At 40.7% G+C, this 6121-nt stretch overlaps 1 pseudogene; it reads left to right on the top strand.

The window, feature by feature from the left end:
* The first annotated feature begins 541 nt into the window (after positions 1-541).
* Positions 542-3608, top strand: LOC109676973 (lysine-specific demethylase 4C pseudogene; annotated as a pseudogene).
* Positions 3609-6121: the final 2513 nt, after the last annotated feature.

Below are 6121 nucleotides of genomic sequence, written 5' to 3'. Positions count from 1 at the left end.
GTGTGTGAGTAGCAGTCAAGGCACCATCTCCTCTTTTGTCATGCTAATTTTTTTGCTTTATTTTTTATGATGGTTGTACTGGTGTACATTGTGACATTTACAAAAGTTCTTACAATGTAACAGAGTTAATTCATCCCCTCCTTCTCCTTCACTCCCTTACCCTCACTGCTGGAATAGTTTCAACAAGTGTCATTTTTCCATTTATACATGTGTACAGAATATTTCCACCATCACTCTACATTTTTGACTGTAAGGATGCTAATTTGGCCCAGAGATCAAACATGGAAATGGAAAGGTGAGTTAAGTTTCTTCTTCCTAATTACATTTAAGACTCATCATCAACTGGAGGGCACCTAGCAGCGGAGTGATAGGTTCTGGGCCCTCCTCACCTGTGGGAAGCAAACACCTGTCACCCAGTGAGAGAAAGTCTTCCAGTTTTTCTAAATCTCCCTGGGGCAGAGGCCAGCATCTTCCTCCTACTGCTGCCCCTCTGGATTGCATCTCTGCCTCCATCTGTGCCCCAGAGGCAACCTTAGCCATCATGGAGGTACCAGAGACAAGGAGTCCACTGAACCCTAGCTGTAAGATAATGACTTTCAGACCCTCCGTGGAGGAATTTTGTATGTATCTTGCATACATGGGATCTAAAGGAGCCCATCAAGCAGATCTTGCGAAGCCTGGATTCAATACATGGTCACAAGGCAGTGTGACTATTTACTTAGTACAACATCCAGAAAAAAGCCATGACCATGAAGTTCAAGAAGGTGGCCAACAGTGGGAAGAACTGTACTCAAAGATGCTTGGATTAGGAAGATTTGGAGTGCAATACTGGAATAATTTAACTTTTGTGGTACCTATACATGGCACAGATATTGCATATATAATGAGGGCGTGAATGGATGGAACACAGCTTGCCTAAATGCAGTCTCTAAATACAGTCTTGGATGTGGTTGAAGAGTGTAGTATTTCTATCGAAAGTGTAAATCACCTTATCTTTGTTTTTGGGATGGGAAAGCCACATTCGTGTGGCACACTGAGGACAAGGATCTCTACAGCACCAACTATCTCCACTTTGGAGAGCACAAGTCTTGGTATGCTATACTCCTGGAATATGGAAAATGACTTGAAAGATTAGTCCAACATTTTTTCCCAAGCAGCTTCCAAGGATGTGATGCATTTCTTCACCACAAAATGATAAAAATTTCTCCATCAGTATAGTATTGAAGAAGTATGGTATTCCCTTCTAAAAGATTACTCAGAAGGCTGGGAAATTCATGGTGGTCACTTTTCAGTATGGCTACCATGCTGGTTTCAGATGTGCTGTTTTTGTTTTTGTTTTTTTGGTGTGGTGGCACTGAGATTTGAACTAAGGGCCTCATGCTTGCTTGGCTGACACTCTACCACTTGAGCCACTCCACCACTTGAGCCATTCCACCAGTCCTACCATGCTGGTTTCAATCACGGTTTTGATTGTGCAGGATCTATAACTTTTGCTGTCAGATGAATTGACTATGGAAAAGTTTCTAAATTGTACACTTACAGGAAAGACGTGGTAAAAATTTCAATGGATATCTTTGTAAGAAAATTTCAGCTGAACAGATACCAGCTTGGAAACAAGGAAAGGATATATATATGTACCATTGACCACACAAAGCCTATTCCAGAATCCACTCCTGAAGTAAAAGCATAGCTACAGAGGAGGAGGAAAGTTAGAACAGCTCTCAAGAGCACCCAGTGCACCAGGTCTCACTCTCAAAGGCCTAAGGCTGAGGAAGATGAGGAAATGTCACCTGAAGTCAATGAGGAGGAGGTCCCCAGCTCTGACCTAAGCGTAGACGTCTTCACACTCTTGGCATACAACTAGAGGATCAAAGCTGGGGAACACAGACACACCTTCAGAAGAGACCTCTGTCAGCAGGATGCAGGTAGATCAGAATTTATCAGATAATACCAAACTCTCAAGAAATCATGACTTAAGTGCATCTATGATGGAGGAAGCAGAAACTGAAGACAAGAAAACCTATGCCATATTACACCATGGATACCCAAGGAGGCCAACGATTCCACACCATTAGCTAGTGGCCAGATAAAGACAGAAGACTAGAGCCCCCTGAGAACCCACAGTCAAGATATCTGAGCCGTGTTCCTCAGTGGTAGAGTAATGGTGTGTTTACAGAGGGAGAAGACAGTGAGGTTGAGGACCACAGAAGTGGCCTAGAGCTTAGCGAAATCCCAGTGGCCCTCAGTGAAGAGAGAAATGACTTCAAAGTCCCCAGGACAATAGAGGGAGAAACCAACACTGCTAAGAGTTGGCGTCATCCACTTACTAAACCTCTGGCAAGGTCCCCAATGACAATTGTAAAGCAGCAGGTGGCAAGTGATGATGAATTGCCTGAGATTCTATCCACTAAGGAAGAAGTGGAAGAAATGGAGTCCTGGGCGAAAACTCTCATCCAACTCTGGCAGATGAAGTCTTGTAACTTTGTGGCTAAATAAGCATTTAATGTAACTGCAGCAAAACTGGAGCCACTCTGTGATATCTGTACTCTGCTCATGCCATACTACAAGCCAGAGAATAGCAATGAAGAAAACGATTCCAGATGGGAGACAAAATTAAAGTATCCATGTAGAGAGAAAAGACTAATCCCCTCATTCCAGAGTGTTTTATTTATAATGAAGAAAATATAGAATATTCTTCACCTAATACCTTCCTTGAAGATGATGGAATAAGTCTTCTGATTTCTTGTGCAAAGTGCTACGTATAAGTTCGTGTAAGTTGTTATGGTGTTCATTTTCATGAGATCTGTGATGGATGGCTGTGTGCCTGGTACAAAAGAAATGTGTGGACAGCAGAATACAATTTGAGAGGCAGTACTCTTAAGCAAGCTAAGAACAATAAGTTGGGCCCATGTCATGTGTGCTGTTTGGTCCCAAAAGTTCGATTCATTAACATCCCAGAAAGGACACAAATAGATGTAGTCAGAATACTTTACAGAAGTTAAAATTGAAATCTTCTTCTGACAATGAGTTAAAAAGGTCTCTGGAGCTTGCATCCAGTGTTCCTATGGCTGGTACCCATTTTTCTTCCATGTCATATGCTTCTGGGGGACTGATGAGCCTGACAATTTGCCTTGTGTGGAGAACATCACATGCTTTTCATATAAGATCAACCCAAATGTGAATCCAAGGCTTGTGGGATGACCATCCTATGGGTCTGATGCTCATCACAAAGCACTGGAACACCCAGTACTACAGCTGCAGAGTGATGGCTGTGACATCACAAATATTCTATGAGGTCATGTTTGACAATGGCTCCTTCAGCAGAGACACATTTCCTGAGAATAACGCTAGCCAAGACTGTGAAGCTGGGCCCTACTGATGAGAGAGAAGCTATCCAAGTCAAATGGCTTGGATAACAAAATCTACGGAGCAGAATACCTTGGATCAAATGTTGCTTACATGTTCCAGATTGAGTTTGAAGATGGATGCAGACGGCAATGAAGAAAGAAGACATCTACACCCTGGAGAGAGAGTTGCCCAAGAGGGCAAAGGCTGGTTTTTCTAAAGCTTTTGACATGTGATATGAAAACACATTATTTTTGGAATAAACATAATCAAGTGGAGAAGAAAGCAGGAGTGCTGAGCTATAGGTTCAAGACGGGATACGTGGATGATCTGTGTATCATGTTTCTGAAGAGGTCTTTCCAAACGAAGTGTCAGAGACGATTGTCCACACACACTGCTGCAGGCAACAGGGCAGCTCAGGATGGAAGAAGGAAAATGAAAGTATGGCCTTGAGACTATGCCCTGTGTATGACTGGGGTAGGTGGCTGGGTTCATTTCTGACAGTGGTAAATCAGACTTCCAGAGTTTGGTTACCAAACAAACAAAGCTCACATATTAAGGGTTGACTTCAGCTATCTGAAGCCATCCTTCAGTCTTACTTTCACTTTAAGCAATTGTCTTCTATGGTCCCAAAGTATTTTTCTAAGTGAAAGGAAATAATAATGAAAGACCCACTAGAAAAAGCCACTGCCAGAAACAAGGTGGCTCCCCACATGTCTTGGGGCCATACTCAGGGAACACATAGATGCTTCTGTCCCTCCACTCAGCAGGTGGCACCATCCACACCCAGGTGGGAGGATGATAATTTATACATTCTCCATAGTCAGGGAAGGACTCTCACTTATTTGAAATGGCAGTTTTCATAGAACATTTAAACACGGATGGCATGTATGGTAATGAGATTTACCCATGTGCTATCTCTTTTCCCTGTACAGAACTTTTACATTTTTTAATATTCCTATTTTTATTGTGTCTGATGAGAACTGAGTTGGCCTTTGTGAAATGAAATTTTTGGCTCTTGAAGAATTCTTATGAATTCTATGGTAAGATCTGGAGCTGTTACTTTAAACACTTTTTGAAAATACCTACTCTGAGCAGATACTTATAAAATATATCTTCTTTTGTTACATGTTTGTAAAATAAATAAATATGTTTTGATGCATACTTTTGAACTAAAAATAAAACCCTGCAAATCTGACATGTATATTTATTTTTCCTGTCAGAACACAAATACTGAATTGGTTACACCTTCTAGGTAATGATAAGAAGAAACTTACCTTTTCCACACTCCACAGCTTTCCACCCTTCTCTGTGATCTCCCTTGGTACAACTCAAGCATGTCTCCTGCATTTCCAGGAACTATCAGGTATTAATAAGTCCATACCAATTTATATCAAAACATTGATTTCTTCTATTTAAACACCATCTCCCACTTAGTCTCACTCACAACCAGGCAAATAGTAACAAAAGAAAGGACGTGCTGTCTACATTTAACTTTGTTTTTCCTACCCAGGTTTTATGCAATTTGGGAAGAAAGAGTAAAATTTATGAAAAAATAATATAAAGTGCAAAGGCAGAATATGGTCCAGAGAATCCCAAAGAGACCTGAGCAAGTGAGGGGCTTTGGGGTTTAAACTTCATTAGCTTCATGGTACATCCATCCATCTTCACCTTCACACTTCCACATTATTCTCAGTTTTCTCCCAAGAACTAAAGAATAATGAAGATTTGGAGGAGACGGAAGGAATGCTCTTTATATTAAGAGGAACTACTGGTAATTCTTAGAAGCACTTCCCATTTATTGCTCTTTGTAATGGCAAACTTCTAAAAACTAGAACTTTTATGAAATATATTATTGGGTTTCGTATGAGTCACCCTTTTATATACAGCCCATGGTGACCTCCATCATTGTACATACCTTGCTGAAATGGGTTAGTATGACTTCAACCTGTGTTTTTCTCCAATATCCAGTCAGCTAAAATGAACAAAATATTTCATTTTTTGTGTGTATAAAACTAGAAGAGGAAGTGTGTGTTATATGGTAAGTACATAATTCATTTTTGAGGAATTACTTGGTTGTTTTCTAAGGTGCCTGTAACATTCTAATTCCTCCTAGCAATGTATGATGGCACCAGTTTCTGCTAACTCCCATCAACACTTGACATGTCCATCTTTTGTTTGACCATCATGCTGGTGGGCATGAAGTAATATCTCAACATGGTTTTGATTTACATTTCCTTATGGCAAATTATACCATCTTTTATATACTTATCAGATGTTTGTACATCTTCTTTGGGAAAATAACCACCCAGAAAGTAGAGATCAGGAGGATCACTGTTCAAAGCCAGTCTGGGCAAATAGTTTGTGAGACCCTATCTCAAAAAATACCCATCACAAAAACGACTGGTGGAGTGGGTCAAGGTGAAAACCCTGAGTTCAAACCACAGTACTGCAAAACTTATGAATTCTATGAACTCTCCTCACCAGTTCCGCCCTAGGCTTCATCTTTCTAGGCTTCAGGTAGGAAATCCTTGCTGGGCCAGTCTATTTTTTAATTTTTATTATTATATTATTGTTGTACTAGGGGGTACATTGTGACATTACAATGTACCTTAGTTAAATTCACCCCCTCCACCATTCTCCTTTGTCTTCCCTTTCCACATTCTTAGAATAGTTTCAACAGGTCTCATTTTTACATTATCACACAGGTGCCCAAATTTCCACCATATTTACCTTCCTACGCCCTTTCCTTATACCTTCCCCATAACCACTGGTA

This window comes from Castor canadensis, chromosome 17 (genome assembly GCF_047511655.1).
Source record: "Castor canadensis chromosome 17, mCasCan1.hap1v2, whole genome shotgun sequence".
Lineage (NCBI taxonomy): Eukaryota > Metazoa > Chordata > Mammalia > Rodentia > Castoridae > Castor > Castor canadensis.
Note: the sequence above shows the minus strand (reverse complement) of the source record. Positions and strands in the feature narration are given on the sequence as shown.